Source organism: Trichosurus vulpecula, chromosome 1 (genome assembly GCF_011100635.1).
Source record: "Trichosurus vulpecula isolate mTriVul1 chromosome 1, mTriVul1.pri, whole genome shotgun sequence".
NCBI lineage: Eukaryota > Metazoa > Chordata > Mammalia > Diprotodontia > Phalangeridae > Trichosurus > Trichosurus vulpecula.
The window spans coordinates 504,796,246-504,821,855 of record NC_050573.1 but is presented as its reverse complement, the minus strand read 5'-3'; the positions used below and the strand labels follow the sequence as shown (position 1 = coordinate 504,821,855).

The 25,610-nt window shown below is 39.4% G+C and overlaps 1 pseudogene; it reads left to right on the top strand.

The window, feature by feature from the left end:
• Positions 1 to 24,637: 24,637 nt before the first annotated feature.
• On the top strand, positions 24,638 to 25,390 carry LOC118840745 (annotated as a pseudogene).
• The last annotated feature ends 220 nt before the right edge of the window (positions 25,391 to 25,610 follow it).

The window sequence follows — 25,610 nt, the reverse complement described above, 5'->3', positions numbered from 1 at the left end:
GGAGGAGGAGCACTGGTGTGGCAGAGTTTGCTGTGTAGAAGTATCTCTGAAAATAGCAGCACAGCCCCTCAAGCTCAGGACAAAGTACACTCTACTTTACAAGCAGTCATATCCCAACAAAAAACTCAAGGGTCAAGTAGTTGGCTGGGAACATATCCAGGCAGTGAAAAAGGAACCAGATTCAGACTCAGACTTTGGAATCTTTTTTTGGTGACAAAGAAGACCAAAATATACAGCCAGAAAAAGTCAACAAAGTCAAGGAGCCTCCATCAAAAGCCTCCACAAAAAATATGAATTGGTCTCAGTCCATGGAAGAGCTCAAAAAGGATTTGGAAAAGCACATAAGAGAAGTAGAGGAAAATTGGAAAGAGAAATGAGAATGATGTGAGAAAACCGTGAAAAACAAGTCAATGACTTGCTAAAGGAGACACAAAAAATACTGAAGAAAACAACACCTTAAAAAATAGACTAGGGGGCGGAGCCAAGATGGCGGCTGGTAAGCACGGACTAGAGTGAGCTCCGTACCCGAGTCCCTCCAAAAACCTATAAAAATGGCTCTGAACCAATTCTAGAACGGCAGAACCCACAGAACAGCAGAGGGAAGCAGGGCTCCAGCCCAGGACAGCCCGGATGGTCTCTGGGTGAGCTCTATTCCACACGGAGCTGGGAGCTGGGAGCTGGGAGCTGGGAGCTGGGAGCTGGGAACGGAGTGGAGCAGAGCCCAGCCTGAGCGGCGTGGACGATCCAGACCGGAAGCCGGGCGGAGGGGGCCCTAGCGCCCTGAATATGTGAGCTGCGGCAGTTACCAGTCCCCCCTCGACCCACAAACACCAAAGACTGCGGAGAAGGTTAGTGGGAAAAGCTGCGGGAGTGGAAGGAGTTCGCGGTTCGGCTTCCAGCCCCGGGGGCAGCGGAGGTGGGGCAGCTACAGCTGTTGTTACTTCCGGCTCCAGGCCCACCTGGTGGGGGGAATTAAGTGGCGGATCACAGCAGGGGTGCACAGCCTGCCGAAGATCTGAGCCCAGTCTGGACTGGGGGTCCTTGGGGAAGGAGGAGTGCGGCTCTGACAGAACTGGCACCTCCCCCCCAAACGTAGAACATAGAACTCTGTAATCTACAAGCAGTCATACCCCACTGAAAAGCTCAAGGGTCAAGTTAGTTGGTTGGGAATATGGCCAGGACGCGAAAACGCGCCCAGATTCAGTCTCAGACTTTGGATTCTTTCTTTGGTGACAAAGAAGACCAAAACATACAGCCTAAAGAAGACAGCAAAGTCATAGAGCCTACAACCAAAGCCTCCAAGAAAAACATGAACTGGCCCCAGACCATAGAAGAACTCAAAAAGGATTTGGAAAAGCAAGTTAGAGAAGTAGAGGAAAAATTGGGAAGAGAAATAAGAAGGATGCGAGAAAACCATGAAAAACAAGTCAATGACTTGCTAAAGGAGACCCAAAAAAATACTGAAAAATACACTGAAGAAAACAACACCTTACAAAATAGACTAACTCAAATGGCAAAAGAGCTCCAAAAAGCCAATGAGGAGAAGAATTCCTTGAAAGGCAGAATTAGCCAAATGGAAAAGGAGGTCCAAAAGACCACTGAAGAAAATACTACTTTAAAAATTAGATTGGAGCAAGTGGAAGCTAGTGACTTTATGAGAAATCAGGATATTATAAAACAGAACCAGAGGAATGAAAAAATGGAAGACAATGTGAAATATCTCCTTGGAAAAACCACTGACCTGGAAAATAGATCCAGGAGAGATAATTTAAAAATTATTGGACTACCTGAAAGCCATGATCAAAAAAAGAGCCTAGATACCATCTTTCAAGAAATTATCAAGGAGAACTGCCCTGATATTCTAGAGCCACAGGACAAAATAGAAATTGAAAGAATCCATTGATCGCCTCCGCAAATAGATCCCAAAAAGAAATCTCCTAGGAATATTGTTGCCAAATTCCAGAGCTCCCAGATCAAGGAGAAAATACTGCAAGCAGCCAGAAAGAAACAATTTGAATATTGTGGAAACCCAATCAGAATAACCCAAGACCTGGCAGCTTCTACATTAAGAGATCGAAGGGCGTGGAATGCGATATTCCGGAGGTCAATGGAGCTAGGATTAAAACCTAGAATCACCTACCCAGCAAAACTGAGTATCATGTTCCAAGGCAAAATATGGACTTTCAATAAAATGGAGGACTTTCAAGCTTTCTCAGTGAAAAGACCAGAACTGAATAGAAAATTTGACTTTCAAACACAAGAATCAAGAGAAGCATGAAAAGGTAATCAAGAAACGGAAATTGCAAGGGACTTACTAAAGTTGAACTGTTTTGTTTACATTCCTACATGGAAAGATGATGAGTATGATTCATGAGTCCTCAGTATTAGGGTAGTTGAAGGGAATATGCATATATATATATGCATATATATATGTTTATGTATATATATAAGTGAATGTGTATGTATGCATGTATCTATGTGTATATGTATGTATGTGTATGTATGTGTATATATATATATATGTAAAAGAAAGAGAGCAGACACAGGGTGAGTTGAGGATGAAGGGAAGATAGCTAAAAGAAATAAAATGAAATTAAGGGATGAGAGAGTAACTTACTGAGAGAGGGAGATAGGGAGAGATAGAATGGGGTGGATTATCTCACATAAAGGTGGCAAGAGGAAGCAGTTCTAGGAGAGGAGGGGAGTGGGCAGGTGAGGGGTGAATGAGTGAACCTTGCTCTCATCAGATTTGGCCTGAGGGGGAATACCATACATACTCAGTTGGGTATCTTACCCCACAGGAAAGAAGAGGGAGGAAGATAAAAAAAAAAAATAAAAGGCAGGGGGATGATGGAGTGGAGGGCAGATGGGGGTGGAGGTAATCAAAACAAACACTTTGGAAAGGGGACAGGGTCAAGGAAGAAAATTCAATAAAGCGGGATGGGTTGGGAAGGAGCAAAATGTAGTTAGCCTTTCACAACATGAATATTGTGGAAGGGTTATACATAATAATACATGTGTGGCCTAGGTTGAATTGCTCAACTTCTTAGGGAGGGTGGGTGGGAAGGGAAGAGGGAAGGGAATTTGAAACTCAAAGTTTTAAAATCAGATGTTCAAAAACAAAAAAACTTTTTGTATGCAACTAAAAAATAAGATACACAGGCAATGGGGTGTAGAAATTTATCTTGCCCTACAAGAAAGGAAGGGAAAAGGGGATGAGAGGGGAGGGGGGTGATAGAGGGGAGGGCTGACTGGGGAACAGGGCAACCAGAATATACGCCATCTTGGAGTGGGGGGGGAGGGCAGAAATGGGGAGAAAATTTGTAATTCAAACTGTTGTGAAAATCAATGCTGAAAACCAAATATGTTAAATAAATAAATTGCATTATAAAAAAAAAAATAGACTGACTCAAATGCCAAAGAGCTCCAAAAAGCCAATGAGGAGAAGAATGCCTTCAAAGGCAGAATTAGCCAAATGGGAAAAGAGGTCTAAAAGACCACTGAAGAAAATACTACCTTAAAAATTATATTGGAGCAAGTCAAAGACAGTGACTTGATGAGAAATCAAGATATTATAAAACAGAACCAAAGGAATGAAAAAATGGAAGACAATGTGAACTATCTCATTGGAAAAACCACTGAACTGGAAAATAGATCTGGGAGAGATAATTTAAAAATTATTGGACTATCTGAAAGCCATGATCAAAAAAAGAGCCTAGATATCATCTTTCAAGTAATTATCAAGGAGAACTGCCCTGATATTCTAAATCAAGAGGGTAAAATAGAAATTGAAAGAATCCACCAATCACCCCTTGAAAAAGATCCCCCCCCCCAAAAAAACTCCTAGGAATATTGTTGCCAAATTCCAGAGCTTCCAGATCAAGGAGAAAAAATTGCAAGCACCCAGAAAGAAACAATTTGAATATTGTGGAAACACAATCAGGATAACTCAAGATCTAGCAGCTTCTACATTAAGAGATAGAAGGGCTTGGAATATGATATTCTGGAGGTCAATGGAGCTAGGATTAAAACCAAGAATCACCTACTCAGCAAAACTGAGTGTCATGCTCCAAGGCAAAATATGGATTTTCAATAAAATAGAGTACTTTCATGCTTTCTCAGTGGAAAGACCAGAGCTGAATAGAAAATCTGACTTTCAAACACAGGAATCAAGAGAAGCATGAAAAGGTAATCAAGAAAGAGAAATCATAAGGGACTTACTAAAGTTGAGCTGTTTTGTTTACATTCCTACATCGAAAGATGATGGGTGTAATTCATATGTATATTGCTAAAGGCAATATACATATATAGACAGAAGGCACAGGGTGAGTTGAACATGAAGGGATAATATCTAAAAAATCAAATTATGGGATGAGAGAGCAAAATATTGAGAGAGGGAGAAAGGAAGAGATAGAATGGGGTAAATCATCTTACATAAAAGTAGCAAGAAAAAGCAGTTCTGTTGGAAGGGAAGAGGGACCAGGTGAGGGGGAATGAGTGCATCTTGCTCCCATGGGATTTGACTTGGGGAGGAAAATATATACACACTCAATTGGGTATCTTACCTCATAGGAAAGAAGGAGGAAGGGGGTAAAAAAAGGGATATGATAGAAGGGAGAGAAGATAGGGGGAGGAGGTAATCAAAAGCAAACACCTTCAAAAAGGTACAAGGTCAAGGGAGAAAGCTGAATAAAGGGGGACTGGATAGGAGGGAGCAAAGTATAGTTAGTCTTTAACAACATGAGCATTGTGGAAGGGTTTTACATAATGATACATGTGTGACTTATGTTGAATTACATGCCTTCTTAGGGAGGGTGGGCGGGGAGTGAAGAGGGGAGAGAATTTGGAACTCAAAGTTTTAAAAGCAGATGTTAAAAAAAGTTGTTTTTCCATGCAACTGGGAAATAAGATATATAGGCAATGGGACATAGAAATCTATTTTGCCCTACAAGAAAGTAAGGGAAAAGGGGATGGGGGGGGAGTGGGGTGACAGAAAGGAGGGCTGACTGGGGAACAGGGCAATCAGAATATATGGGGAGAAGGGTAGAAATGGGGAGAAAAATTTGTAGTTCAAAATCTTGTGGAAATCAATGCTGAAAACTAACAATATTAAATAAATAATAATAATTTAAAAAAATATATGCTCATCTATGGTAGGGATGGTCTTGCCTTCTTGTATTTGTATCCCAGTGCTTAAAAAATTACCTTACTTGCATTTTGTTCATTCACTCATTTAAATTTTTATATGTATATATTAAACTGTAATTAATGTATATTGACTATATTACTTTTATATTATAAACTTTGTAAAATAGTAATTTCATTTGCATAAATATAGGGGCTAATAAATTATTTGCTTTAATTGTTTTATAAAAGGGGAAGACTTTACAAATTATCATTGCTACATGAAGTTTAGAGACCACTGCCTCAATATATTGGACCTGGACACCCCCAAGATAGATAATAGCACTGTCTTTCTGATAGGTATATTTTCACTGAGTAATTTTACTGCCTTTGTTTTTACCCTTAAAACATATCACCACCAAGAGGCTCTATCTCAGCAAGTACTTGGACTCAAGTAAATTAACCTTCAATATAAGCATTCTCATCTTCCATGCTTTCAAAAAGTTTCATTTATTCTGACTGTGCACAGTATTTTAGATATCATGTCCCTGATGTCAATGTCATACTCTCTGTTTTAAGGAAAAGAATGTTGGTTTCTGAGTCATACTCCCTCTGTCCCCTGAGTCTTACCATACACTTTCTTTCCATTTAGAGATCATATATATATATATATATTGCTTTCTTTTATTGACTCTAGGCAGAGCTCCCTTTGTAGTGACTCCTGCTTTTCAAAGTATTCTTTTCTTTAACTCCTTATCTCATAGTTGAACCTATCAATCTCTACTCAGCACAGAAAAAAGATGGGACAAGCTTTAAGCATTTCTACTCTGAGCCAAGAAAGGGATATGAATGCTGAAGAGAAAATTGTACTGCATCAAAAGTAAAATTCCCTTTAGGTTTAACCTTTCTCTATGTCATAGTTTGTTGGTATGTATACATCTTAACAGCATGAAAAAGCAAATCAAGCCATAAAGGCCTTAGAGAACCTAAACTGCTCCCATTTCCACTTTGAACATGTGATATTGATGATGTTAGAAATAATTGTTCTCCCTGTCCTTGAATATTCTATAAAATACAATTTGGAAAGATAATTTTAAAAAATGGATGTTTAGAAGAATTTTTTTTATTCTAATGATATCATCGGTTCTTAAAACCAGGTTTGTTTAGTTAACTCTTCCTCTCTGACATCAGAATCACAATCTTCTCATAGCAAGAAATCTAGCAGTAGGGGTCTGAAGGGTCCTTCTTCTAAGATTGCATATATCAATCTCTATGCATATATATACATATATGCATATGTATGCACACATGCAAATGCACACACATACATACACACAGTCTGTATGCATGTGTTTATATATACATACATGTACACATATACATATACGTACATATTCTTTTACCTCATTCATAGAGCATTCATTTTAAGGTATACCAAGTAAGTGAAAAACTCAAGGAAAGACCTTTAATACTACTCAACAAGTATGAGCTCTCTGTGATTATAGTACCAGCAACAGGAACTTGGGTTCCTGACAGTGTAGTTCTCTAAGATACTTGAAAATGTTTTGGATATGATATCACTAGGTATGTGTAAATATGTATCATTATCTGAACATTAGTATGTCTTGGCATTATTAACCTTTGCCTCAGTGAAAGTACAATGTAGTCTCTCAATATAACCTTCTTCATCCATTGAAATGAGGAATGGGAAGTAGAATAATTGATGGTCACTTTTCTATAAAAAACAGCAAATTATTCATATATACAACACTTAAGCATTACTGTCTCTGTGACTCAGCCAGGATCTCAAAGAGGGTTCTTGTTTGTTCCTAAGGCTCATCTTCCCGGTTGGAGCTTGGCTTATGATCAACCTGTATAAATCAGATAATACTTCATGACACTTAACGTCTCTGGGCATCTATTTCCTCATCTGTAAAGTAAGTGTTTTAGATCACATTTCTAACTTTCCATGGGTTTCACATGATTCTAGGAAATTTTGCCAGAGTTAACAAAATTTTTGGCAAGCCTTTCCAAGAGCATGTTCAAATAACCATTCAATTGCTTTCTATACAAATTGTTATCATAGATTTCATGGCAGCCAAATCATAGGGAAATAATTTTCTCTGCCCCCATGGCTTTGCACCTTTTATTATTCTTATCCCAAGTAAAGGGTTGGATTTATATTCATTTATGGCTGCTTTATCTGTCTGTTTAACACCAATATTTCTCCTGTGATGCAATTCATCTGAGAGATGGTGATTGTAAAAGAAGTGGACCACTCATGCAGCAAAGTCGAGTCATATCATATATAGAGAAAAAGAATAAAAATTTTAAATGCCTATTATGTACCAGGAAGTATACTAAGTACTTTATAAATATCTCACTTGGTACCTGTATAAGGTACCATATTATACCTATCTAAGGAGAAGAGATCTATAGGAAGATTTCTAGTTTTCTAGCACATTGTACAGACATGAACATGGATCACACAGAATGAGAAAACATTACTAGGTTGCTATATGAACTGTTGGAGAGAGTAGCCACAGAAGCAATGCAGAAAAGTGGTTCCATTGAAGCAATGGAGTATGGTGTTTTTTAAAAAGTACTTTTTATCATAGTAACACTATGAGGTAGGCAAAACAAATGCTATTAGAATTGTTTAACAGATTAAGAAATGAAAATTTAGGCACATTTCAACTTGCCTTTAGTAGAAGTTTTCTAATGCACTGATGTCTTCTTTAAAAATTAGTTATTTATGCCAGATCTTCATGATAGACTCTAAGCTTCATAAGGACAGATGTTGTCTTAATAATTATATTTTTCGTGATCCTTCTTTTTCCTTTAAATACCCCTTTTTGTTGGGTTTAGATTCCCTTATTAGTTTAAGATTTTTCAGAGATTTAGAGCTCTTGATATTGTTTTCATAGGTCAATGGTATCCTTTTATATTTATCCTCTGCTATCCAACCTTGTTTCCCTCTTCTATGCATTTCTTTTAAAAATTTGTTTGTTTCAGAGGCAGAGCCAAGATGGCTGCTGGAAAGTAGAGACTTGATTAACCTCTCCCCCAAAGCCCTCCACACACCTGTAGAAAATCACTCTGAACAAATTCTAGAGCTGCAGAACACATGAAATAGCAAAGTGAAGCAGGTCTCCAGCACAGGACAGCCTGGATGGTTGCTGGGAAGGGTCCATCATATTGTGCTGGGATCGGAGCACAGCACACAATTGGCTGCACCAGGACCAATCAGACCTGGAGTCAGGTGGGTGGAGCAGGCCTCAGGGCCATGAGTCCCTGAGCTGCAGCAGTTACCAGACTTCTCAACGGACAAAAGCCAAAGACGTTGGAGCAGGTTATGGGGAAAACTGCTAGATCAGGGTGAAAGCGGTCCAGCCCCAGCCCTGGAGGTAGTGGCAGTGGTGACAGCAGCAGGAAGCTCCTGCAGCTGCTTCCAGAGCTCCAGCATCAGCTGCTTCCAGGGTCCCCAGCCCACCAGAAGGGAGGAGTCAAGCAGCAGATCCGAGCTGGAGTAGAGGGAGTGCTTTGCTGGCATGGAGGCAGGGTTCTCTTCCTTTGCCCTGCTTGGATCTGGGTTGAAGTCCTGATTGGTGGTTCTTGAGGGAGAGGAGCACTGATGCAGCAAATCTTGCAGTGACAGTAGAGTAGAAGTAGCTCTGAAAACAGGAACAGAGACCCTAAAGCTTGGGACAAAGTACTATCTACTCTAAAAGCAGTTGTACCCTGGCAAAAAGCTCAAGGGTCAAGTAGTTGGCTGAGAACATGACCAGGCAGGACAAAAGACTCAGACTCAGACTACAGAATCTTTTTTTGGTGACAAAGAAGATCAAAACATACAGCCAGAAGAAGTCAACAAAGTCAAAGAGCCTACATCAATAGCCTCCAAGAAAAATATGAATTGGTCTCAGGCCATGGGAGAGCTCAAAAACGATTTGGAAAATCAAGTAAGAGAAGCAGAGGAAAAATTTGGAAGGGAAAAGTGAGCTATACAAGAAAACCATAAAAAACAAGTCAATGACTTGCTAAAAGAGAACCAAAAATGCTGAAGAAAATAACACCTTAAAAATAGATTAACCCAAATGGCAAAAGAGCTCCAAAAAGCCAATGAGTTGAAGAATGCTTTGAAAGGCAGAATTAGCCAAATGGAAAAGGAAGTCCAAAAGACCACTGAAGAAAATACAAACTTAAATATTATAGGAAGTGGAAACTAGTGACTTTATGAGAAATCAAGAAATTATAAAACATAATCACAGGAATGAAAAAATGGAAGATAATGTGAAATATCTGATTGGAAAAATGACTGACCTGGCGAACAGATGCAGGAGAGATAATTTAAAAATTATTGGACTACCTGAAAGCCATGATTGAAAAAAGAACCTAGACATCAACTTTCAAGAAATTATCAAGGAAAACTGCCCTGACATTCTAGAGCCAGATGGTAAAATGGAAATTGAAAGAATCCACCAACCACCTCTTGAAAAAGATCCCAAAAAGAAAACTCCTAGGAATATTATAGCCAAATTTCAGAGTTCCCAGGTCAAGGAGAAAATACTGCAAGCAGCCAGAAAGAAACAATATGAGTATTGTGGAAACACTATCAGGATAGCACAAGTTATAGAAGCTTCTACATTAAGGAATTGAAGGGCTTGGAATACACTATTCTGGAGGTCAAAAGAGCTAGGCTTAAAACCAAGAATCACCTAACCAGTAAAACTAATTATAATGCTCCAAGGCAAAATATGGATTTTCAATAACATAGAGGACTTTCAAGCTTTCTTGATGAAAAGACCAGAGCTGACTAGAAAATTTGATTTTCAAAGATAAGAATCAAGAAAAGCAAGACAAGGTAAACAAGAAAGAGAAATCATAAGGGACTTACTAAAGTTAAGCTGCTTTGTTTACATTCCTACAAGGAAAGATGATGTTTGTAATTCATGAGTAATTCATCAGACCTTTCTCTGTATTAGGGTAGTTGAAGGGAATATACAAATATACATACATACATACATACATATATATATATATATATACAGACCAAGGGCACAGGATGAGTTGAATATAAAGGAATGATATCTGAAAAATAAAATAAAATGAAGGGGTGAGAGAGCAATATATTAAGAGAGGGAGAAAGGAAGAGATAGAAGGCAGCAAATTATCTTACATAAAAGTGGCAAGAAAAAGCAATCCTGTTGGAATGGAAGAGGAGGCAGGTGAGGGGGAATGAGTGAATCTTCCTCTCATCAGAGTTGATTTGAGGAGGGAATAACATATACACTCAATTGGATATCTTACCCCATATGAAAGTAGGGGGAAGGGGATAAGAAAGGGTGGACAATAGAAGGGAGGGCAGATAGGAGGAAGAAGTAATCAAAAGCAAACATTTTTGAAAAGGGACAGGGTCAAGGGACAAAATTGAATAAGGGGGGGCAGGATAGGATGGAGGGAAATATACTTAGTCTTTCACAACATGATTATGGTGGAAGTGTTTTGCATATTGATACATATGTGACCTATGTTGAATTGCTTGCCTTCTTAGGGAGGATGGGTGGGGAGGGAAGAGGGGAGAGAATTTGGAATTCAAATTTCTAAAAGCAGGTCCTCAAAAAATAAGTTGTTTTTGCATACAACTGGGAAATAAAATATATAGGCAATGGGGTATAGAAATCTATCTTGCCCTACAAGAAAGTAAGGGGAAAAGGGATTGGGGCAGGGAGTGGGGTAACAGAAGGGAGGGCTGACTGGAGAATGGGGCAATCAGAATATATGCCATCTTGGAATGGGGGGAGGGTAAAAATGGGGAGAAAATTTGTAACTCAAAATCTTGCAAAAATCAGTGTTGAAAACTAAAAATATTAAATAATAAAATATGAAGAATAAGTAAAAAAAAACAAACCTTGTAAGAATACTGAGGAAAGCATTCCTCATTCAATTTGAACATTCAGTATCTAAATACTTCACAACAATAGATAGCAAAATATAGATCTATAAAAAAAAATCTGTTTGTTTCTTAGTTCCCTGTATATCACCAAGGTCTCTGGAGAATTACTATTTTTTCTTCTTCTTAGAAACGTGACTTCAGAATTCCCTTCTTGGGAATCTCTTAATATCTCTTCCACTGGTTTCCTCTCTAGCATTTTAGTTTCTTAGATATTATCTACATTTCTCCTGAAGCTTTTAAAATTTCTTTCCCTTCCATCTAGAGTACATGTAAGACTATGCCCAGATTTTCTCTCTTAAGTATACCTATACACAGTAGTACTACAATTACCAATTTCTTCAGAACAAGTCTTAGTTTTACTTATGAGGTCAAAGTCACTTCTTTTCATTAGGACCTCTAATCCCTCTTATTACCTAACCTTCGAACATTTGTGTTTAGATACTTGAAGCTATGGGTTTTACTGGTATCTCCTTTCTTGGATTTGTCCTATTGTGACCTTTAGGGTGTTTCAATTTTTGTTCTTCCTTTTTCCTAATTATTCTCTTTGGCAGTGATCTTAGATCTTGGATTGGTTGAATCTTGGATACATATCGTCTGACTTCTTTCTCCATCCTTTTTGTTTAAGGTTCTTTTGATTAGATTTACAAGATATCCAGAAATCTGTCATTCCTATATCTTCAGATGTGGTCTAGAAGTTCAAATCCAATTGTTATACTACACTCTCCTAACCAGCTACTTACTTCTGAAATTAATTATTTTTATTGGCATCTCTTTCCTTCAATCAGCAACACTAAGAAAAATATAAATCAAACTTATTATTCACCTCTTTAAAGTTGCCTTTAAGTAGAAGTAAACTAATCCAAACTGACTTAAAGAGGTTTAAAACAGGGATATTTTCTGCATCAAATTAAAATAGGATTTGGCAATAGGTATCTGGCAAGAAACTTTTTTAAAAATCTCACATGAAAATGCTGACTGAGCTTAACTCCCTGGTATGAAACTCAATATCTAGAGAATTCAAAGACATAAAATTCTAGTGTAGTTTCATGCATTAATGACCACCAATGAACTGGAATCAAGACTGAGCCTCCTAGCTAAAGAAACAATTAGCTTGTTAAAGTGTAATAAATAATTGTGCTTATTGTTCTTCCCTGCTGTGATATTCAGCCATAAAACATGGCCTCGAAATAAGGACTCTGAGCAGGAAATTCTGTTTATTGCAGCAATTTGACTATGGCTCTACCAGAATACTCCCCCAAGATGGTTTGATTCAGTGAGAAATAAGATAAATATTCCATGTGTTTAATTCCATATGAAGAAATAAAAGTGGCAGTTGAATAGGATGCAGTGTTGTATAGTTGACAGGATCATGTGGGAATCTAGTAACATAGCTTTCTGTTTAAACCATATATAGGACAATGAGTTTTCTGATTTTAACTGGGAAAGTCATGGCTAGTACTTTATAGTTATTGAATTCATCATTCTCTTGTAAACTAAGTCATAGTCTGTGAGAAAGAGATAGGACAATTTACCTTTTGGATATGTAGAGTGTAATACTTATTATCCTGCCTGAAGACTTGGTATGTTACAATTTTGCTGCCCAAGAGTTTCCAGTGCCCTTAAGGAGGTTTGGGGTGTCTAGGTTCTTGGCTATTGGCACTAGCCCTTGCTGATCGTGGTGTTTCAAAGGCATAATAACAAATATAAAACCATACTCCACAGAGTATGAGAGACCTAATTCTCCCCAATCCCCATACCACCTTAGGCTCTGGGGATGGCAAGACGATTTGTTTCATAATTTAGCTCAGTTTTATATTGTACAGTTCAATTTGCAACTCAAAATTGCTTTTGGATTTGAATACCAGGCAAGCTGACTTCTTAGGGCCTCCTGGCTAACTGTAACTTCCCATTGGGAATCCTGGCTCTAAGGTTGCCATGGCATGAACTCCCAGGTCTGATGTGTATTGCCTCCTGCACCTGAAACTAGAGAATAGAAGCAAAAACATGCCAATTCATAGATACTAAAAGGAGTGAGGAGGAAGCTATTCCCCTTTCCCTGTTAAGTTTCTTGATCTCACACTATGGGTGAGCTGTTTGTAATATTCACCCTCTGAATGTGGCAGTAAAGAACACAAAGGAAAAGGAGACAGAGAGAAAGGCAGAGAGAGAGAGGGAGAGAGAGAGAGAGAGAGAGAGAGAGAGAGAGAGAGAGAGAGAGAGAGAGAGAGAGAGAGAGAGAGAGATCACCCTAGATGGGCAGTTTTAAAGATGTAGCCATGCAGCTTTTTTTGGACTACATAGACAATCAAAGGAGGCTATTCCCTCCCACTATGGGATGTCTTCTCCCAGAAGCAGGGTACCTGTCTCCCTATTTGGAGATCTGAGCAAGCTCCAAGTCTCATTACAAGAGCATATACTGATGAACTATTTAAAATAAAAATTTCTGGTACATATGCTGCATGGATAGGTACGATTTGGGATCCAGCCTACCTTGTCTCCAAAATAGAATGAACTTTCTGTACTGTGAAGAGGAAGAGGAGGGTGGTGATTTTGGAGATAGTTGTTAAGTAGAAAAAGAACAGTCAAGATCTAGGAATATCATGACTGGTTGTTCTCTCTTCTATTCTCCATTTTCCAACAGTGTATCAGACTAGAATTGTATCTACCATCCATCAAATATCTGCAGTCTAGGACACAACAAAAGTTTTAGAATATATACCACTTCTCTGCATAAGTAGCAAAAGAATAGTAAACCTTAGCTTATTTCAACCCACCAAATACCCTGGTAAAAAACTAGTAGATATCATTATCAAAGAAAACAATTAACAGAAATTGTGGAAGATGCGCAGATAAAGGTAGACAATTAAACACGAAAGAGTAAATGAGCTCTTCAATTTGGGAGCAGGATTAAAAAAACAAACTCAGATAGAGGGAGGGATTCTGCTCTTAATAATACTTTTGGCTGCAAGTACTGCAACACTTCTCATCCCTTTGAATTGTAAAAGGGAATGACACTTAATGTTAATCACCTCTAACAGTCTTATCTCATGGGGAAGAGACTGGAAACCAACTTTTTTCCTTTTTTTCAGCCAAAAAAACCAAAGTTTGTTAAAGATTTGCCGTACTGGGTAGACTCTTAAGGAATCTGAGCATTTGTGATGCTTGTAGTAACAAACAAGTCAGAACAATCTGAGCTAGATTGAATCTGAGCACCTTCATGGAGGCAAGATGGATCTTATGTACCGAAAGACTATGGGAGGGATCTAGGGTTGGCCAAGTAGTCTGGGGTGATGGGAGGTGGAGTTTAGGGAAGGTCTTGAAGAGGAGTTTAAGTAGGATCTTGGTGGGACTGGGGCGACTAGAGGTCGCACTCCAGGAACCAAGGGAATGGGATTAATGGTGGGAAGTAGCTGAAGCTACCTGGAGATAACAGACAGTGGAAGGCTAGGCTAAGTTAAGGGTAACAGAGATTTGGGCCTAGTGATAATGCAAGGCTTATGGATTTGGGCCATAAGATCAAGTGGGAAGATTCAAGGAGAGTTCAAGGGGGTTCCCAGAGCCTATACCACATCGTTCCCTCTTCACACAAATGGAAACCAGATTCTTTTGGGGTAAGGGGTGAAGGTCTTCCTGTTGGCAAGGGGTGTAGAGCTGTCCCTGCCTCACTGGGTCCCATTCAAGGGGTATATAGCCTGAGCAGTCATCTGGAAATTGATGGCTTGGACCCTGAGGAGACAAACCTGGAAAGGAGGTTAGGGAAACAAGGACTAAACAACCAGTATAAGAGTACAGAGAAAGGACAATTTCCCTTGAGGGAATTAAAGATGAATATGGCAAGGACAAAATATAAAAGGAAAAGGGTATGTTTTATGGGGGAGGTTTTTTTTTTTTTCCTGCTAGGTATCCCTTTTCTTTCCAAATTGCTCCATGGACATGTAGAACATGGAAAGCATATTTTGAGTCAGTAAAAATATTCACTCTATTATTTTTCCCTAGCTCTAGGGATCCGGTGGGTGCTATTAATTTTGCCTTCTGGACAGAGGTCCCAGGGGGCAGGGGTCTGGCCTTCATGGTTGTTTCAACAATTAGGCTAGCAGCTGCTGTGGGGGTGAAAGACCAACACAAATCCTACAACAAGAATGCTGCCAGCACAGGTTCTTTTGATCTGCTTTACTAAGAGAAAGTAGGGTTAGAGGGTTAGCAATCTTACTTTAATCCAACATACTAATATCATTCACTTAGTTCAGGGTCAAAAGCCAGCACCCTGAACTTCAGAGCAAATACAAACAATAAAGTCAACAGGATGGGGTCCCTGGGGGTCCAAGGCACTTCCTCCACCCCACCATAAACAAATCCCTCCCTCCCTCCTGGGTCCCAAACAGCTCCAGGGGAAGGCAGCAAAAAGGCACACTTAGATCCTTGCTGCAAAGTTTCCATCTTGCCCCAGGGTGAATTCCAAGCCCCTGGGTTCCTCCTCCTCTAACTCCAGCTGGCTTCTCCTGGCTTCTTCCAGAATCTTGATTGTGATGTAAGTGATTCTCCACCTTTACGCTCACCTCAAAGTTCTCTAATCCAACTGGGGAAGGCAGCAAAAAGCAAAATCAGCCCTTTGCTGCAAAGTTTCCATCTTGCCCTGGGGCTGAACTCCAAGCTCTTGGGTTCCTGGTCCTCCAGTTCCAGCTGGCCCCTCTTGGCTTCTGCTGGAATCCTGAGGCAGGCAGCTCGTAACTCTCACCTTTTTAAACTTCTCACACAGGCAGTTTTCCTTGCCATCATCTTCTGCTTCTCCTCTCTCCTCACCAGCCATTCCTGCTCCTGTCAATTCTGTAGGAAGGTCATTCTCCACTCCTGTTTCAAAACTTGTCATACAATATAATCTCAAGGCATTCACTCTTTCAGTAGTCTTCCAAAGACAGGCTTATCAGTTCAAGCCCTGGGAAGGAAGGATTATCTCCCAGGGGCCCTGCTCTGGGCTCCTGGGAAACCACTCCCATCATTGCCGCTGGCCTGTTTCCCTTAGGACCCTGAGGGCTTCATGCCAACATAGGCTTAGAACCTAGTAGATAGGGGTTTGGGCCTGGGGCTTTGCACCTAGTAAGGCTCAATTTATCATTCTAAAACAGTAAAAAATGTCCCAACTTAACAGATGTTACACAGGTGTGGTGGAGATTGACTATTTCATACCTAGCTCTCCTAACCCCTTGTTCTGTGTACCACCCTGCTTCGGGATTCAAGAGAGCAAGGCTCAATATTTGATGAGCCTGTGGGTAGCCAGCCATTTATGGCCCTCTGCTTCCAGGACTCTCTGAACTCAGTGGGAACTGGACAACTAAAAGTTTAGAAGTTTCCCCAGTTAGAATGGCTGTATCACCTCCCATGGTCCCTCCCCCTCAGCCATGGGTCTTGCTGAAGTATCTCCCTCTTTGACCCCTCCCCCTGAGCTGACACCTACTCCGGCCTCAGGCACCTCCCTCCTGAAGTACCTCCTCTCCTGTCCCCTCCCTCTGAGGTGATGCTCAGTCAAGTTCCATCCTCAGGGCCCACCCCCATGGCAGTCTCTGGGGTATCTCCCCCTCTGAACAGTTCTCCTCAGATGCCAGCTGATTTTTCCCCTTGTGAGACAGATCCCCCAGCCCTTCAGTCTAATCCAGTTCAGCCAGGACTCCCCAGACCCTCCCTTACAAAAAGTGGGACTTCCCATCCTTTCTCCAAGCCCTTGTTCCCCCAGTGCCTTCAGGGCTATTTCCACTGAGGGGAGTGCCTGCCTCACCTAGTGGGACAATCAGAGTGCATGTTCCATTCTCCATTTTGAATCTCACTCAGGTTAAAGAGAAACTGGGGCAATACTCAGAAGATTCCACTAAATTTACTGAGGGTTTTAGGGACGTGTCGCTACAATTTGAACTTTCCTGAGGTGATTAGCATATCTTCTTCCCCCCCTGTTATACCACTGAGAAGAGGAGAATCTGAGAACAAGCCCCAAAATTTGGGGATTATTTACCTAGAGATGACCTCACAAAATAGCCCCAGGAACAGCTGCCATTCCCACTAGTTGTTGAGGTTTAGAGGTGCTCCAGACCCCAAAATACTGACATGCTGGGTCCAGAGAGAATGAATTCAATTCAAGCCTTCTTTTAGCCAAAGAAAAACAAAGTTTATTAAAGATCCACCATATTGGCCAGACTCTTAAAAAAATCTCACTATTTGCTAGATTGAAAAGTGGGCCAGAACAATCTCAGGTAGATTGAGTCTGAGCTATATTGAATCTGAGCCTGTGTAATGACAAGCAAGGTGGGACTTTTTTATCTTTTGTTTTGGAGTGCTTCTCAGCACTTAAGGAAATCAAGTGCTTTTGAATCTTGCCTTTGTTTGAATCAGGCAAGTAAAGTAGGACTTTTTGTTATCTTTTCTTTTGCAGTGCTTCTCAGCACTAAGGCAATTAAGTGCCTTTGATGAATCTTGCCTTTGTATGAATCAAGAGTCATTGATTGGAAATGATATATATGATGTGGTGCTAGTGATTAAAGTTCTTTCTCATACTCTTTTGCTAAGTAGATGCTAAGCCATAGGTCTACACACTTTTGCTAAGTAAGTACTAGGCCCCAGGGCCCTAAACACGGTATAGATGCTCTGAGGTTGGCATTTTCCTTTGGGGGAATGCTCATTGGAAGAGTGTTGGTGTGGAAACTCTGGGTAACCATCAAGGAGCCTTCTCCTCTCCCCCAGCTTTGAAAACCCAGATGTTGATGTTTCCCTCTCTAGTAACTGTGTATGTATTGCTATGGTCAGACAGATAGAAGCCTATCTCCTGATTATTGTTTATTTTCTCTGTTTATATAATTTCTGTTTGTGTTCAGAGTGCTGACATTTTCCCCTGAACTAAGTGAATGATATATGTATGTTTAACTAAAGTGATATTGCTAACCCCTTAAAGTTGCTTTCCTTAGAAAAGTAGATCAAAGAACCTGTGCTAGCAGCCCCCCTGTATGTTGGTTATATTGGTCTTACATCCCTACAGTAGATGTTAGCAACATTGTTGTTAGAGCTTGGGAAGTAACTTTTGGGAGGGTGTCAGTAAGGTGAATTTTAGTGTAATTGAGGTGGATTTTAGTGTGGGTAAAGTGGATTTTGTTATTAATTCTTAGAGTTCAGTTTCCCAAGATCTATGGCCATAACAACCTCAGTTTCCCAGGGTGATTATAACAATCTCTGTCTCCTAGGTATTAGATATGAGTTCTTAGGCTCATGGTTCGAAACATCTCCACCATATTTGCACAGCATTATATAATGATAAATAATATAAACATGTGTGCTTAAATTGTAAACATCTACTGAGACTGCGCAGTGAGATATAAGGATGAGGTGATGTATACTTGTAAGGCTATTCATGGAGATATGCCTTCTTTGTCTGATGCCCTATAAAACAGGTGGCCCTTGGTTAGTGAGTTGGGAAAACTTTATGGTTGAACACACAAGCTGGAATACTGTATGCCTTGACTGGCCCCTATCAAGGCTTGGGAGGGGGGAATCTCTGTTTGCCTCAACTGGCCCCCATTGAGGCATGAGAGGATTTAGGGAATACACAAGTTGTTCCTGTCTTGATTGACTCCATCAAGACATGAGGGTAGTTGCCCCCTCAACCCCTTCTCACCAGCCCCTGAGAGAAGGGTAATTAGGGAATGCTGTAGGAGTTTGTGGTGCTTCTGTTATCAGCAATACTGTATTAGGGAAGACTAGACTAGAATAAAGTTTATTATTAACCCTTTTGAAGCTGTCTTTCCTGTATGACTAGATCAAGAGTAATTCTGTTAGGGGCTAGAGTCTGAAACCTCCAGTGCCTCCTATGTATTATTTGTCTAACAGACGGCTATGATGGTATGCAGTAGTAGTGCTTTGGAGAGACTGTGGAGCATGTGTAGACATTCTCTATCTACTCCCATTCTATAATTTGTTGGTTAACCACATGGCTAGAAGGTCACTTAAAAAAGCCAACTTAGAGCCACTTCACTTTTTTGACTATGGTTATTCTCTTTCACTCACTGGGGTCAGTGAAAGATGAGTCTTTAAGGGATAAAACTTTGGTCCCTTCCCACTGATCCACCATATGGCACTGTGAAATGGATCTTATTCCTTGGTTCCTATGTTTATTCTCTTCCATTTTGGTGAAGTTTTTAGAGAGCAGGATTCCTATAATTTCAGTGTTCCAGCTTCTGAGTTTCATATATAACTCAGAATCAATGGCCCTTAAAGCAGAGTGATCTTTCAGGATGAATTTCAGGACCACACCTTGTAATATTTGAGACAAGACCCATCCAACAGTTATAGTGACTCTCTAGATTTGAACTTCATAGGACCAATGTCATGTAGAAACTGTTCTAAATCAGAGTCTGCTCTCCCAAGAGAACAAGGTAATATAAGGAAAAGTGTGCCCCCAAAGTGACAGGGAGTGATATTTGTACTCTTGTTACCTTCACAATAAATATTCCTCTGCACAAGCTCTAATATAAATTGTTATGTTGGAATTGTAGCACTACTCAGTGCCAGCAAACAGTGGTACCACACAACCCAGGGGGCTTGATCCAATTACAGTAGAGGAAAAAAAATATCCCAGTATCCTTTGGTGTACTCTCAAACCACGAGGGACAAATGTAGCTGTCTTGACTCTAAGAGGGTTAACCAAAACATATTCTCTACAGAATAAGAAAATAAACTAATAAAAATTTATTTTAAAGTATTAAAAACAGACAAGAATGACCCACTTTCCTATCAAACTAAACAAATTTGATATTTGGTTTTTGGAAAGGAAAGATAAAAACAAGCAAACAAAAATAAACAACCTGTCTTAATCCATCTTCATTGGAATTTTGAACAAATAGGATTATTTAATCATTTGGAACAAAAATTTATAAGCACAAAATACTTAAGAAAGATATTCATAATGATAATAGTTATTTTGCTGAGTAAATCACTTAAGATAATTTCAAAGTTTCAGGAACTCATAATCTTGTTAGCAGTAAAAAAAAATGAAGAAACGATACAGATTTCTGTAGATACATAGTCTTTATTGTGTACAACACTAAAAATCCTTCCTTGCTTCCTTGTCAGTGCTGGTGATAACAGAGACTTATATGGCTGAAGAAGAACCTATTTATACCTTCTATTTGACTCCCAGTAACAAGCAGTTAGGGACCCAGTCTCTAATTTCCTTCTTGTGATTCCCTTATTGAAGTTACTTTTTCCTTTTCAAACACATTTTTGTGCAGATGGGACAAGTATAGGATTCTTCATCGAGCTTCATAAGAAAACAAGGAGGAGTTGATGTAGCATACTTGCTCACTTTTCATCTCTCGAAAAATTCAGTTTTCCCCCTGCTTCAGGATAACAAAAGAGGGACTTGTCTTTTCTTGCAGCAGTCACAGCCACCATAGTCCTTGGATTTAGAATATGTTGATATACTCTATCCTGTCCAGCAATGACCCTCTCATCTGTACTCTAACTTCTTGGGTAAAGGCAGCAACAGCCATCCCCAGGATGAGGAATTTTGTAGTCCCTTAAAAATCAGCTTTGATACACCAAATATCTGAAATCTCACATTGGTGTATCAAAATAGCAACAGTATTTGTTTTTCTTTAAAATAACAGCATTTAATAGAACATGGATGAATCACCCAAATAATCATCTCAAGGTGCCTCTCACAATAAATATTTATTAATAACATGTGCAATGGACATGGCATAGAGTGCAAGACCCCTTTCTAGGCTGTTTCAGAGTCTATAAGTCTAAATTATACTACGGACTATTACATGTGTATGATACAGCACTACATGGTTATTCATAGAAAATAAGCAAATATGCATAATGGCAAAGTAAAACTAAAGGAAAAAATATCAATAGGATCATAGAGCAGTAAAACATATTAAACAATAATAATATATATGAAGTGCCTAGGTACTATAGTAGATAGAGCGCTGAATTTTGAATTGAGAAGATCCAGGTTCCAGCCTCAGATACTTACTAGGTTTAGAATAATAATAATATATATTTCATATAGCACTTACTATATGCCAAACACTTTGCTTTGCAATTATCATAATAGGTTGCTAATTAGTTATAGTAGCCATTTTGGGCTAGTAAACTCTTCTCCTTTCTGGCTGTAAGATGTTCTCATGACCCTTATATCCAAAGTCATCATGCAAATTGTTGTAGGTGCCTGAAATAAAATTTGAAGAGAATTATTAAAGTCAAAAGATTCTTTGCTTGCAAATGAGTAGCACTGAGAGAATCAGCATTTCTGAGTATAAACTAAACTTGACTTTTTCTACAGAGCTTCTATTACATAGAAGAGTAACATATTAAAAAATGTACTCACTTTATTCTTATTGGCTATAATTTTGTGGTAACATTTGTTAACAAGATACAGAGAAATACAAGAGGGTAAAAATATGCTCTTTAAGATAAACATAAAAGAATATGAAACTTCCATTTTTAAAATATATAAGTGACAAATGATACAAGCAATTAAAGCAAGATATAGATGATTTATAGTACAGATAATTTGTTTTGTTCAGTCATTTTTCAGTCAATGGCCAACTCTTCATGACCTCGTTTGCAGTTTTCTTGGCAAAAATACAGGAATGATTTGTCATTTCCTCTTGCAGTTCATTCTATAGATGAGAAAACTAAGGCAAATATGGTTAAATGACTTGCTCAGGGTCACGCAGCTAGTAATTGTCTGAGGTCAGATTTGAACTCAGGAAGATGAATCTGCCTGAGGCTCAGCACTCTATCCACTGCACAACTTAGTTGCCCTACATAAAATTAATTATAGCTAAAATTATAATTTTACTTTTGCTTTCCTGACAAACTAATGTATTCCTATAATTGCTTAAAACCAAGGTAAAATTATTTTTATTTGCAGTTAAATAAACTTCATTCCAAAATTTTTCATGGCTAGAGAGTGTTATGTTCTGGCTACTACAATCTCTGTGTCAGATCAGCAATCGATGGTCTGATAGAGGACTTTATTGTACCACTGCAACTTGCTATAGTAGAGTACCATCAAGAGTGTAGAACTGGCATCCTTTAGTATCATTGCTTCTCTGCTTTGCTTCTGTCACTTCTCAGAGTCCCTCAGTCAACTGCTCTAAATGCAACTAAAATAGACAATGGAAGTAAAGAAGGTTGGTTTAATGGAGCAAGATTCGCATATGCTGCTTGTATACTTTCTAGTAGTAGTCCCAAACTATCAGCTGTGCTGGCATTTACTTATAGCCCAGATCCCTGGGCATTACATTGAGATTTTACTCCTTTAGGAATTATTTGTACCTCTGGTGTCACATTGACTTCCAGAGAGGATTTAGTCTTCTGTGGTCAGTAACATACGCTGAATTCCTTCTTGTCTACTGTTACTGCCCATCTCTTAAAAGTAGGATTTATATTGGTACTGGTTAGAGTCTTCAAGAAAATTATTATCAGGCCTCTACTGTATAGTTACTGTACATACATAGTCTTTGAACTTCCCAGTTACAGACCACTTCAACACAAAGAACTCCAGCTTATGTACGGCGTAATGAGTTTCTTCTTTGCTCAGGCCTCTGCTGAATGGAAATGTTATCTAATTACCGCGACTCCTCTGTCCTCAAGTCCAACAAGCTGACATCTATATTCAAGGCACAAAATTTCTTTATGTTGGCCTAGGCCATCACTCTTAAAGGTGTGGGACAATTAAATGTTTACAAGTTTGGTCACACATATCTGCCCAATGGTCTGCAAAAATCTGTGTGATTTTTAAGAAAGGACACCAGGGAAGGAGGCCAGCCTAGATCTCCAAATTGTCACCCCATAGGTAAAACCACTTGTTGTGAAGGCTATATCTTGACACTTGAAGCTGCTTGGGTGAGAAGCAATGTCACTGGCACTCCATTGTCTCCACAACCTGTTAACCTAACACAAGATGGGGTTTGCTTCTTTCCAGTACAGTTATAGTCTTCTATGGTCCTTGAATCAGAACATATCGATGACTTGTTCCATTCTACAGGTGTTCATTTCAGTTGTACTCTAACTCTTTAGGTAATGAGGGTGACAATAAGTTTTCCTTAGCCATGTTAGAAATGAAAGACCAAGTAGCCAAATAGAGGGCTAGCCTGAGAGTGAGGACTACATGGGTTCAAATCCTATCCCCATACTGACTGTGTGACTCTGGGAAAGTCTCTGTGCTCCCAGGCAACACTCTAGGATTATAAGATACAAACAGATTACTGATTCTTATTGGTGGAGGAAGTTTCATATTTTGAATTCCTATATATTTCTGAAATTATATGTTCAATTTAAAAAAGTAACAATAAGGATAGCAATAAAAATGCTTAATCTTACCTGGGAACGTAAAGGAATTTTGTTTTGAGAGATCCCCCTGGTTTGACTATGTCCTCAACTTAACCAGTTTTTCACCAGGAACCAAACAACATTTAAACTAAATTGACTAATTTCTATTGAGAAATAGAATGATATTGTGAAAAGGTCTTACAGTGTTCTTGGCAAAATTAAAAAAAAAGGCAGGACTTAAGTTGGGTAAGAACTCACAAGGGACTGAAACTGTCCCCCTGGCCACTACGGCAACCCAGTCCTTTGTCTTTTATTTTACCATTAACGTCTTATGCAGGAGCCTCTCATCCATCTTCTGCCTATATCCAACAGTCATAAATGTCTTCCAATGCCAACACACACGAAATCTCCCAGTGCAAGCTATATATCATTGTGATGGGTAAATGCAGAGCAATGTACAGGGATGTGGGCCTTCCATTAGTAATCACATATTAATTCAGTCATCTATCTATCCTTTCAGTAATTTCATTGGCAAAAACCTATTGTAGAAGATAATAAAGTTTTTGTTCCTAAGTTACATTTAAAAATGGATAGGTAGAAAAATCAATCTTAAAAAAAGATTTGAGTTATAATTTCCAAATCCATTTTACATACCCATCCTTTATTTCTTCAGATTTTTTGGTGACTTATCAGTTTCTCATTGTTCTCCATTTAAATTCTGTCATGTCTAATGAATATTTTTATCCAATGTTGATTATAATTTGTTTTTCATCATCTGGAGCTAACATTCTCATTATCATTTGACTGTGAGGTAACAGTTGCCATTTCTCAAAAATAAATTATCTAATAAACTCTATACTTTCAGCCTCTGAAGGGATAGAAATAGGGATTAAACCTGTGATTTCACTGCTCTAAAGATCCCTGAGGTGAGGAAACTTCTACCAATAGAGGTTAACACTTTTCTCTTTTTTGGTTATTTGTAGTCTGAAAGAATTTCCAAAGTGACTAAGTTAAATGATTTCACCAAGGTCACACATGGATGAGAGGCAGCACTGGATTCCAGAGCTTCTTGGCTCTGAGACTTCTCTATAATATGTGAAAAGTTTTTAAAATAGTCCTGAAACTTCATTTAGATTTATAACATTAAATCTCTACTAAAGTGTTCTTTGCTATTATTTTGGGCTCCAGACTTACTTAGAATCACCGGGAACCTAGAGGAGACAGGCACCAGAGACCATGACTCAACCAGGATGGGGATTGCTGTTCCTAGGCCTCTTGGCCATGGCTCATGGACTTCGGAAGGGTAATGATCTGCTCCATGTCTACATGGATGCTAAATACCACAAGTCAGAGCCTGGTCAAGAAGATGACCTTCATTACCAGTTTAGCCCATGGAAGAAAAATGCCTGCTGCACAACAAACACAAACATTGAAGCCCACAAAGATACCTCCTACCTGTACCACTTCAACTATGACCACTGTGGAAAGATGACCCCAGCATGCAAATGCCACTTTATTTAGGATACTTGTCTCTATGAATGGTCCACTAACCTAGGACCCTGGAGCTAGCTTGGTGTCCTCAGGCTGGAGGAGGGAACAGATCCTGAATGTTCCCCTGTGCAAGGAGGACTGTAACCAGTGGTTGGGGGGCTGCTGAACCTCATATACCTGCAAAGAGAACTGGCGCAAAGGCTGGAATTGGACTTCAGGGATTAACAAGTGCCCAGTTGAGGATGCCTGCTACCCTTTCACATTTTACTTCCCAACACCATCCTCCCTATGTGAGAACATTTGGAGTCACTTTTATAAAGTAAGCTCTTTTGGCCAGGGCAGTGGCAAATATATCCACATGTGTTTTGACCCAGCCCAGGGAAACCCCAATGAAGCTGTGGCTAAATGTTATGACTTTGCCCCTGCCCAAGGCATCTTCAGTTGGGGGCCAGTTTCCCCTTCTTGACTTTAACACTGCTGTTGCTTCTCTGGGATTAACCCTGATCAGGCATAAAATCTAACCAATCTATATGCAAAACCATAATAGCCAAGATTTACTCCCAGCCTGAGACCCTTGGACCCCAGCTTCCTGCCTGACACAGCCTGGCTCTCCTGAAACCCTGACTTCCCAATCTAGATTCTTTCCCCTCAAACCTGAGCTTTCTACTTGGAAGCCTACACCCCCACACACTTTGGATTTCACATCCCCCACCCCACT